Source organism: Schistocerca nitens, chromosome 7 (genome assembly GCF_023898315.1).
Source record: "Schistocerca nitens isolate TAMUIC-IGC-003100 chromosome 7, iqSchNite1.1, whole genome shotgun sequence".
In the NCBI taxonomy this organism is placed as follows: domain Eukaryota; kingdom Metazoa; phylum Arthropoda; class Insecta; order Orthoptera; family Acrididae; genus Schistocerca; species Schistocerca nitens.
The window spans coordinates 309,027,881-309,040,380 of NC_064620.1; the positions used below are offsets into that span (position 1 = coordinate 309,027,881).

At 49.4% G+C, this 12,500-nt stretch overlaps 1 non-coding gene across 1 annotated transcript in view; it reads left to right on the plus strand.

The window, feature by feature from the left end:
* Positions 1 to 10,889: 10,889 nt before the first annotated feature.
* LOC126197076 (small subunit ribosomal RNA) overlaps positions 10,890 to 12,500 on the plus strand; it is a 1,909-nt gene continuing 298 nt past the window's right edge. Inside the window, exon 1 of the ribosomal RNA XR_007539480.1 lies at positions 10,890 to 12,500. This exon is cut by the window's right edge and continues 298 nt beyond it. This is a non-coding gene — a ribosomal RNA (small subunit ribosomal RNA).

A 12,500-nucleotide genomic window follows, 5' to 3' on the forward strand; every position in this document is an offset into this window, starting at 1 on the left:
GATAAACGTTCTTTACGTGTGTTGTGATACAGTGATGTGAAATATCCACAAGTTTAAGTGGAAAATAGTGAATTAACGTGACATCGCATCTGCACTGAGCTGGACTCGCGTTGGACCTCACCAAAGGTATTTCACCTGCAACTAACACTCATGAAACATTACTAACACTTATAGGAACATTGACAATACTAACAACACTAATAACAGGCTGTGAAGTGCAGTTAATAAACGGAAAGCAAGAGACCTTGCGTGTGACGAGTCAAGACTGTAACATATGGTAGGCCTTCTTTTCATTATGGAACGGCCACAAATCCACCAAAACTGCGTGTAAACATCAGAACAGTGAAGGGAAGCTTCCGTAAAAATTTGGGCTCGCTAACTTTAATTTTAATGAAAATAGCAAGGATCATATGAGAGGCCACCGCTAGCATATGTTTGTGTATCTTATGAAATAGACCAAATAGATCTGACTCAAACCAGCCCTTAAACAACCGAAACAATGAACGGAAGTGACTAACCCAAAGCTGGAACCAAATTCGATCTATAAACGACTTTTTCCTCTATTATTAACCGAGTGATAAAGTCGACATACCTACAAAGCCTCCTCCCCTTACTGAAGAAATTACCATAGTTAATAGATCAGAACAGTGCCTGTCAGTCAATAACACACGCCCCCAATAACATCATACCCGTGTGAATTACATATAGGTAATTTAGGAAATTTCGATAACCAGAACAGTCATGTCAAACACGGTGGCAGAACGCAAGTCCCGTAAGTAGGTTGCCTGGCGTTGGTCGGAGTACGCGTAAGTGTCGTAAGTAGGCCGGAGTGCGTTGGCCGACACTCAGCGGTGTTGCTAAGCGCGACACGTGATTCCGCGCCCCGCCGCCAGAGGCAGCAGCGCCCGGGAGCCACCCGTCCGCCATCTGTGGGTGCGCAAGCGGACCGCGCACTGAGCGCGACACGTAGTTCTGCGTGCGGCCGCGGGAGGCAGTAGCGCACCTGGCCGACCTTCCCGCGTAACGGAGCCGCGCCGCGCAGTACCGGCCGGCACTCGCTGGCGCTAACACCCGACCTGCGCGCTGCAGCGTGCCGCCTCTAGCGCGCCGCGCCGGCGTATCGCTTCCAGCGCATTTTTTGCCTCTGCCGGCTGCGAGATGGCGCATCGCCCCCACGATAATTGAACAGTCGTAACCAAACCTCAACCACCCTGGATCGAGTGCGGCAGCTTGGTGGTGCGAGCACCACACCAACGTCAACCAGAGGCCATTCCGGGAGAGTCAATACTAGCAGCAAAGGGTTGCCGGTTGGCATGGCGTCAGGCGTTCACGAGTATGTGGTAATGTCCCCAAGTCAAAAAATCGCTGCGATCGACGAAATACTAAACGAAATAGGTGCAGAACTAAAATCCAAACATGTGTCGGCAAGTGTCTTACAAACAGTGAGAAACAAAATTTTCCCCCTCGCATTCCAGCTAACGTCTGCTGAGGCTAAGGTAGATCTTTTGAAAGAGCAGAACAAAGACCTTCTGCGTGAACTACAAAGTTCAGCAGATCCAGTCAAGGACTTCCGTATTGAGACACTCAGCGAGCAGGTTAATAAATTAGAGGAGGAAAATTCCAGGCTCACAGAGATCAATCAGGAACTCAGAGGGCAGGTAAGGGAGCTAACAGAAAAAGTCACGGAGCAGGCCCAACAGCAGGCCAAAACTTTAACGTATGCTGCGGCCCTATCCACAGCCCCCAAAGAGCATAAACGAATTGAGGCAGCTAAGGAGAGGCAAGCAACCACCCTCTTTATTAAGTCAACGTCCAACCAAGACACCAAAGCGGTGAGACAAACACTTACTCAACGCATTAACCCAAGGCAGGACAATTTACACATCAAGTCGATTAGGAATACAAAAACGGCAGTCATAGTCGAGGCAGCCACACAGGAAGATTGCCGGAAAATAATTGAAAAGGCAAAGGACATTGACAACATTACCTGTGAAGGGCCTAGGAAGAGGAAACCATTAGTTGCGATTTATCGGGTGTCCGATACAATCACTGATAGAGATTTCCTAGATTGCCTTTACGATCAAAACCTAAGTAACGACTTCTCGAAGGACGATTTTGACAACGAGGTTAAAATAAGATTTCGAACAGGACCCAAGGGCAGGGGATACAACCATCAGGTCCTTGAAGTCCCGCCAAAGCTATACTGGTTCCTAACTAAAAAGGGCAAAGTTTACATAGACTACCAATCATTAACTGTTAGGGATTACACAGCTGTGAGCCAGTGTTACAACTGCTGTGACATTGGACACACAACAAAAGGGTGCACCGAACAAGCAGCCATCTGCTCTAGGTGCGGGAAGAAGGGCCACAAACGCGCCGAGTGCCGAGCCAAGGAGGCTATAGACTGCATCCCTTGCCACAACAGGAACCGTAGGTGCAACAAAAGTAAGGGAGGTGCTTGTCAAACATATAAACAACTTCTAGACCGCCTAATTGATAGCACCGACTATGGAAATTAACAGTCCCTCAGGTCCTACCGGTGGGGGACATAAACCTAGCCATGCACAGAAGCACCCATACAAAGCACCCTCGACAATAAATCGTAATCACCAGCGTGCCATAACTTGGCGTAAGAGGCAGAAACTGCTCCCTGACGACTACCCAAATGACGGCTACATCCCAGGACTGTCACACAATACGAACTTGGAAGACAGCCACTATGCAACTATTGAGTTCATAGATGACCTCACGTTAACGGGACAAATACCATCAGACGCAGCAAAACTAATTAAGAGACAAATCCTGCATTGGATAACCTTCCACACGACGTTAATGAACCGAATAGACGAACTTGAAGACGCATTAATAGTAACAAGTACTGCATCCCAAGACAACCACGACATACATGACCAACAACAGCAACATCACAAAAGCATGACGACGACAAACAAAGAAATTACATCTACTCACGCACGGCCCCGTACCTATGACACTAAAAAATGCGAGGGACGCATAAAGCCCGTCAGATTTGTACAAGGTGAGACCCTAAACCCAAAAGAAAAAGACGTACTAGTTAACCAAACCAACAAGACTAACATACTGAAGGACCAGGACACTGACAACACTGAACACCATCTGCAGAATAAACGAAAGATCTGTCACACTGACACACTCGCAGAAGATGACGATGACACATACTGCTGCCCTTACGCCAATGAATGCGGCGTACATAATCATCAAACCAACAAGACCACCCTTGGGCCACACGAAACGCAATCCGAAAGAGCTAACAACACACGTGTGACTGAATCACCTAAGGAGTTGATACAACCTATAAGCGAAGGGAAAAAAGTTGCGTGTGACGATCATTTACCCTGTGCTACAAAAGTGCCCCCCACAGGCGTCACCGGCCCCCTCCCATCACCCAAGTATGCGTCAACAAGAGGAATACCAGCACCACCAGCTGCTCCCCCTGCGCACACCAACAGCAGCAACAGCATGGCACCCACCGCCGAGGGGCAGCGAGCAGCTACCACTCAGCCACGACACCCCAAGACGGCGCAGACGCCGACACCCGCAAACACCACTAGCGACTTTAATTATAACAACTTAGATCTAAACCTAAAATTAAGTAGGTTAGAAAAGAGGGAGCTATTTGAAACTGCACAAAGAATGATCATTAGGTTACACCACCCGTATGGTAATTCAGTCTGCTTTCGCACAACGGAGCAGACGGACAGAATAATCCTTAAAACAGAGAATATTCCCACAGACCCAGAAAGTCTGCTAGACCTACTCCTGCAGGTATGTGCGCGCAGAGAGGAACAATTTGATCTTGATAAATTATACAAAGATCACGTCAGGGCCTATGGAAGGACCTACTTTGACTTTAGTCAAAAAGGAAGCAAGTGCTACGTTCATGTAAAGCATCCGGCTTGAGAGTAGCGCAATTAAATGCAATGAGAAGCACTCATGTTAGTCTGGAACTTCCACAGGTCCTGAAAGAGCTTAAGTGTGATATCCTGTGTATACAGGAGCCATATACAAAACAGGGCCATATCACCAACATCCCCAACCACGCGATAACGGTATCGGGTAAGGCGGACTGCAAGGCGTCAGTAATAATCCTCAACACAGACATCCACCCGGTCAAGATAACGGAATTATGCACAGAACATATTGCCACAGTTGAGATTATGCACAGGGGCGACACATGGGTCGTTGCATCGATTTATGCTCAATATAGCCATTGCATTAATCCGTATGCAAATGCCATCAGACAAATCGCACAATACGCCGGTAATAAAAAACTATTAATCTGTGCAGACATCAATGCTAAATCCACTCTATGGCACTCCAACAGAACAGATGACAGAGGACGAATAATTAATGATATAATACACGAGAACGGACTGAACGTAATTAACAAGGAAGGACACCATCCAACTTTCACTGGACATGACGGCTCATCATCCAACATAGACATCACCCTTGCAAACGATGCTGCGACCACCTACATACAAGACTGGACAGTGCACGACCACCTCACCATGAGTGACCACAATGTTATCACACTAACTCTACAGAAGACAGCACACAACAACACTACAACACAACCCCGAAGACTGCTCTTCCATCAGACAGACTGGGAGACAGTAAGACACAAAATACAAGAACAATCCTTGCAGAACATCAGAGGCAGTGTTGACTACAGGGCCCACAAGCTAACAGAAATTATCACACACATACAGAACACCAGCATCCCCACATCATGCAAAACAAAACAGCAAACAATCCCTTGGACCACACACCTAACACAACTCAAGAAGGACACCAGACGCAGACGCAGACTATACCAAAGGGCAATCTCGGACAGAGAAAGACAAGTAAGACTACATGAATACCGGCTTGCCAAGGACAGATACAAACAGGAATTACACAAGACTAGAAATGACCAGTGGAATGACTTCATAGCAAGACAAACACAACTCAACATATGGGGGGAACCATACAAGATCGTGACAGAAAAAATCAAGAGCCCACTGGTTCTGGGAACGCTACGACAGGATGACGGGGTGATGACAAAAGGTTGGAGAAGCACAGCGGAGTACTTGCTGGGCAAACTCCTCCCCGACGACATCGCCACCACAGACACACCAGAACAAGCAGCATTGAGACGTGAACTAACCATAGCCTACACCACACCAACCGTCACCTGTCCGTTTGCGCAGGAAGAGGTGGCGATAGCGATCTCAGAACTTAAAAACAAGAAAGCGCCTGGACCAGATGGTATCCACTCTGAGGTACTAAAACAGATAGCACCGCAGATCACCCCATATCTCACAACACTGCTGAACGATGCATTAAGGCTAGGCCGTGTGCCTGCAGTGTGGAAAGCCTCTAAGGCGGTCATTATCAAGAAAGCACCAGACAAAGACCCCTCAGAACCCAAATCATACAGACCCATATGCCTTATTAATACACTCGCCAAAACACAAGAAAAACTCCTTTGCAAAAGACTTCAAGCACATCGCACACTTCGGGGCATGACACCACACCAATACGGCTTTCGGGAAGGAAAGTCTATTGACGACGCAATCAACAAAGCACTTCAAATAGTACACAATACACCTTATAAGTACACACTAGCCATCATGATTGACATATCGGGTGCATTTGACAATCTATGGTGGCCGGCCCTATTCAAGAGGCTTAGACACCTGCAGGTGCCGGAATCTCTGTACAACAGTCTTGTAGACTACTGCAGGGACAGAACAGTCGTTTGGCATATGGACGACAAGAAAGTAATCAAACGCATTACCAAAGGTTGTCCACAAGGATCAATCTGCGGCCCCATCTTCTGGGACATAATGTTAGAACCACTCCTAGACCTACTTGAGGAGCACAACACGACAGAAGGAGTTGTCGCTTACGCTGACGACCTGCTTGTGGCAGTGTCAGCAAACAACCGTACCCAGCTAGAAGACAGAGCCAATGATATACTCAAAACAATAACACAATGGTGTTCAGACAACAAGCTCAAGGTAGCAGAAAACAAAACAACATACACATTACTAAAGGGCATCCTACACAGGAACCCAACAGTCAAAATCGGGGACACGAACATTAAAAGATCAAAAGTAACACGCTACCTTGGAGTCTACATAGACGAACGGTTGAACTTCCACGAACACATACGAATATCCACAGACAAAGCAGAAAAAATACTGCATAAACTGGCAAGGCTAAACTCGGAACAATACAGACTACCATTGTCAGTCACACGAACATATCACTGTGCTCTCTTCGAGTCAGTACTATGCTTCGCTGCCAGCACGTGGGCCCATAGACTCAGCCTCTCTACCAACAGAACCGCCGTACGGCGGGGGCAAAGAAGCATCCTGCTTCGACTAACAGGGGCCTTCAACACAACCTCAGTCGACGCACTGTGCGTCGTGATGGGAATCTACCCAATAGACATAACCATAAGATACCGTGCGGCAAGGTACTGGCTAAAGATGGGGAAACTAGACCAGGTTCGGCAGATCACTGGTGTACCATATGCTACATCACGTCAACTCAAAGCATGGCGAGTGGATACCTGGCAGAGCGAGTGGGCTAACAGCGATAAGGGCCGACGAGTCTATAGCTTTTTCCCTGACATCAAAGAAAGATTAAGACTAAAGCATATCGACCCTAGCCGCGGTATGGTACACTTTCTGACAGGCCACGGCCCTTATCCCACGCACCTGAGCCGCGTGAGTCTGCAACAGACTACCACATGCACATGCGGGGAAGAAGGTTCCCCAGAACACACTGTCTTATTCTGCGGGCAACGCACAAACAATAGACATACACTACACATTACCCGGCAGAACACCCAAGAAGAAATATACACTATCTTACGTGAGCCAGACCTATGCGACAAACTCAATACATTAACTGACGAAATATCCAGGACTCTGTACACAGAATATCTGAACAGCAGACCATTTAGAAGGCAAGGCCGGGGACGCAGACCACAGAGTGCCCATGGGATGGATAGCAGCACTAACACCTCGGGCGAGGACACGGATGTTGAGATGAATCATGTGGACGACCCACTGTGGCGACCTGCGCAAGAATAGTCTAGGCAACTGAACAGCACCTAACACAAAAGAACACACACATGCACACAAATATCACAAACTGAGAAACAGCATAAGCAAAGCACCTACCCCATGGACCTACGCATCCTGGCGAGAAGCAACACTCGGCCTGGATGGAAGGATCTTAATTGTGGTTCCCCGTTCCAGGGCCCAACCCGACGGATACTTAATGTAGATCGGGGAAAACCACCGTCCAGGCTGAGATGCCACGTAACCAGGAGGCAGTACTGGCCTGACATGCACATATACACACATACACATACACAGACAATACCTAAAGGATCCGCAGTCAAAAGGTGACAATCATTCAAAAACACCCCATCTTATCTAGACTAGTTAATATTTAATTTTGATACTGTTTAAGTAGTAATAATTGTATTAGTATACAAATATATATGTGAGCTGTGAGTGGCGGCCAGCGTCTTGAAGGTCATTCCAAGACCCTGACCGCAACCCACACATAGGTGGCGGAAATTTCTCCATTCTATTCTATCCTATCTTTCTTTTTTTTACTTCTTATTAAACGTAAAAGAATTTTGTTTTCTATTTCTGTAATTTATATTATTTGTAAATGTATTACAAGCTGCACAACGAGTAGTAACAATGAACAAAACACAAAAGCCCGCCTCCACGAGGCGGGACACGGGCAACAGTGTGAGTGGGATCGTGAACAGGGGAGGTGACACACAAACCACTCCTGGACCCGAGCCCAGTCACAGTGGCTAAGAGGCTTATCACGACCCACCATAAGTAATTAGAAGGTGGGTCAATAAATAAAGAGCAGCAAGTGAAAAAAAAAAAAAAAAAAAAAAAAAAAAAAAAAAAAAAAAAAAAAAAAAAAAAAAAAAAAAAAAAAAAGTGTCCCTACACATGCTCTAAGTCTGTGCGCGATTGCGTGCTCACAGTACAGATTCCGATGCTGAGCGATCAGCTAGGAAGCGCCCCAACCATGTCCGTCCCAATGGGCGTTGCACTCGCAGTCGCAAAGACTCTGGCAATGGCTAAAAGCACTCTGCAATATATTACGCAGACGGGTAATGACGGTCCGAGCGCCCACAGGCAGGGCGTAGCGTATCCCACCTGCAGACATGTGACGTTGTCACACGACCAGTTGTCACTAATCGACTCATTGCTGATAATCATATACCATACACCGGGGAAAGCTGCCGCAAGCGGTAGCTACGTAGTGCAGTTGCACCTCTACTACTGTACAGAGATAGAACACCACGTGCCTGCAACCAGATTAAACTGATACATGGCGCTGATTACTAATAGATGCAGAGCCATCGGAATATAGATGACATACGACATCCAACTGTCCCTATACATGCTGACAGTCGATGCACACAATGTGAACTACACGTCACCCAGATACTCTATCACACACTACTCTCTGGCTGTAACCGACACACACATTATCTACGCACCGGCATGGAACAACGTCCAGTGCATCCTCTCCGCCACATTACACCATTCACACTATGATAACAAAACCAGGACGTCCACCCCAAAAACAGAATATCTCACTCTTCCAACAACCATCATTACTCAGATAAGCCACCAACACTGACACATGTCCTACACAGGGGTGCAACCAACACCACCACACTGGCTTGTGTCACAGCATAGAAACAATGGCAGGAATGAAAGACACAGGTCTGCCACTCACTTGCCACACCCACAGAACCGGCGCGCCACCCCCCCTGAGCCAAAGGTGCATCTTGACGTGACACATCTCAGGGTGCCTCAAGCGTCCACTTACCATCATCACTATGAACGAACCTCGTCCCCTCCCCCCTCATACACCATCCCTTAACCTAACCTATGTTGCGCCTTAACCTAACCTATGTTGCGCCTTAACCTAACCTATGTTGCGCCTTAACCTAACCTATGTTGCGCCTTAACCTAACCTATGTTGCGCCTTAACCTAACCTATGTTGCGCCTTAACCTAACCTATGTTGCGCCTTAACCTAACCTATGTTGCGCCTTAACCTAACCTATGTTGCGCCTTAACCTAACCTATGTTGCGCCTTAACCTAACCTATGTTGCGCCTTAACCTAACCTATGTTGCGCCTTAACCTAACCTATGTTGCGCCTTAACCTAACCTATGTTGCGCCTTAACCTAACCTATGTTGGGCCTTAACCTAACCTATGTTGCGCCTTAACCTAACCTATGTTGCGCCTTAACCTAACCTATGTTGGGCCTTAACCTAACCTATGTTGGGCCTTAACCTAACCTATGTTGGGCCTTAACCTAACCTATGTTGGGCCTTAACCTAACCTATGTTGGGCCTTAACCTAACCTATGTTGGGCCTTAACCTAACCTATGTTGGGCCTGAACCTGCCCTCTTAATTGTTATATGAATCGAGAAATTCATGTAGCGTTGCCGAATCGCAACCCTCTCAACATAGATCAGCGCACGCACTCTCTGGTGTCCTGCGTATTGTTTCATGTTACGGTGCGTACCCTCACAACATGTTGCGAGTGTTGCGTTCTTTCCACATGGTCCCGCTATCCACTGTAATGTGTACTGCTATAGGATGTATATCGCCCCCCCCCCCCTCCCTGTCTCCTCTAGCTCGTCGGTCAGGTGTTTGCGTGTTTAATCAGCTTCGCAGCTGTGCAATGGCATTCGCATACGTACGCGGGCCATCTTTCACGTGTTCTCTCCTGCACACGTCGCAGCGTGTATGTGTGCTGATGTAGCGTGTCGTGACACTTAACAGCCAGGCATGCAAGACTCGTTGAATTAGCAAATGTAGATGGACGTCTACGTTTGCTGCCCACGTTACGCAAATGAACTGGAAATCCGTTGTTGAGCGGTTGTTCACGCTGCAGGTGAATCGTTGATAGCGACGATCGGTACAGCTATTAACCGGTTGCTTCAGCGACACCCGTCATACCCACGAACGTGAGTGGGCATGTGGGTATGAAGCGATACGCGGCGGTGGCTGGGTGGGACCGTCCCCGGCCGTTGCGGGGGCAGCGCCCGGCGTGCTGGCCGCGCGCTGCGTGGGCGCACGCGCTACAGCCGCCTGGTGGGGGCGCCCAGTGGCAGGCGCGCCGGCCGACTGGCGCGGCAGGCGGCGCAGCTGCGCGCCGGCGCACCCAGCGCGCGGCGCCGTGCGGCCAAAGTGGGTCCTCGCGGGCCCGGTGCGAAGCGCGGTGGACATCTGCAGTGTGCTGGTCCGATTGAGGACTGTGTGCGTTGAGGATGCGCCGCCGCCCGGCACTCGGCGCCGCGACGCCGTCTGCTGCTCGGTCGCCCCCGCGGTTCTCGCAGGTGGTTTGTATCGCAGCTGTGCGGATGTGTTGGCGCGTGCGCTGTGCTGGGAGAGTTCGCTTTGGCACCCAAGTGGGGCTCTGCCCCCCTGTGGCGCTGGCGTTGGAGCTGCCCGGTCACTGTTTGTGGCCGCGTGTTGTCTCCCGCCGGCAACACCACGACAGCACGCTCCCGGGCCTCTGTCGGCAGCGGCAAGCTCAGTTGGGAGCACGGGTGGTCGCACTGAAAGCGTCTACTCGCCTAACTCCGGGCGATTGCGCCTCTCTCGAACCCGACCAAGTACTTAGGACGGCGCTGCGCGCCGCCGGGACCTGAGAGGGTTTCGAGGTGTATCGTGCAGGGGAGCTCTGCCTCCTCCTGTTTGCAGAATAATTGAGCGGACGCTTGCGTGTTCGCGCGGGCCCCCGGGACACACTCCCGGGCGGCCGGCTGCTCAGCTCTAGTTGACGCAGCTCCCTGGTTGATCCTGCCAGTAGTCATATGCTTGTCTCAAAGATTAAGCCATGCATGTCTCAGTACAAGCCGCATTAAGGTGAAACCGCGAATGGCTCATTAAATCAGTTATGGTTCCTTAGATCGTACCCACGTTACTTGGATAACTGTGGTAATTCTAGAGCTAATACATGCAAACAGAGTCCCGACCAGAGATGGAAGGGACGCTTTTATTAGATCAAAACCAATCGGTCGGCTCGTCCGGTCCGTTTGCCTTGGTGACTCTGAATAACTTTGGGCTGATCGCACGGTCCTCGTACCGGCGACGCATCTTTCAAATGTCTGCCTTATCAACTGTCGATGGTAGGTTCTGCGCCTACCATGGTTGTAACGGGTAACGGGGAATCAGGGTTCGATTCCGGAGAGGGAGCCTGAGAAACGGCTACCACATCCAAGGAAGGCAGCAGGCGCGCAAATTACCCACTCCCGGCACGGGGAGGTAGTGACGAAAAATAACGATACGGGACTCATCCGAGGCCCCGTAATCGGAATGAGTACACTTTAAATCCTTTAACGAGTATCTATTGGAGGGCAAGTCTGGTGCCAGCAGCCGCGGTAATTCCAGCTCCAATAGCGTATATTAAAGTTGTTGCGGTTAAAAAGCTCGTAGTTGGATTTGTGTCCCACGCTGTTGGTTCACCGCCCGTCGGTGTTTAACTGGCATGTATCGTGGGACGTCCTGCCGGTGGGGCGAGCCGAAGGCGTGCGACCGCCTCGTGCGTGCTCGTGCGTCCCGAGGCGGACCCCGTTGAAATCCTACCAGGGTGCTCTTTATTGAGTGTCTCGGTGGGCCGGCACGTTTACTTTGAACAAATTAGAGTGCTTAAAGCAGGCAAGCCCGCCTGAATACTGTGTGCATGGAATAATGGAATAGGACCTCGGTTCTATTTTGTTGGTTTTCGGAACCCGAGGTAATGATTAATAGGGACAGGCGGGGGCATTCGTATTGCGACGTTAGAGGTGAAATTCTTGGATCGTCGCAAGACGAACAGAAGCGAAAGCATTTGCCAAGTATGTTTTCATTAATCAAGAACGAAAGTTAGAGGTTCGAAGGCGATCAGATACCGCCCTAGTTCTAACCATAAACGATGCCAGCCAGCGATCCGCCGCAGTTCCTCCGATGACTCGGCGGGCAGCCTCCGGGAAACCAAAGCTTTTGGGTTCCGGGGGAAGTATGGTTGCAAAGCTGAAACTTAAAGGAATTGACGGAAGGGCACCACCAGGAGTGGAGCCTGCGGCTTAATTTGACTCAACACGGGAAACCTCACCAGGCCCGGACACCGGAAGGATTGACAGATTGATAGCTCTTTCTTGATTCGGTGGGTGGTGGTGCATGGCCGTTCTTAGTTGGTGGAGCGATTTGTCTGGTTAATTCCGATAACGAACGAGACTCTAGCCTGCTAACTAGTCGCGTGACATCCTTCGTGCTGTCAGCGATTACTTTTCTTCTTAGAGGGACAGGCGGCTTCTAGCCGCACGAGATTGAGCAATAACAGGTCTGTGATGCCCTTAGATGTTCTGGGCCGCACGCGCGCTACACTGAAGGAATCAGCGTGTCTTCCTAGGCCGAAA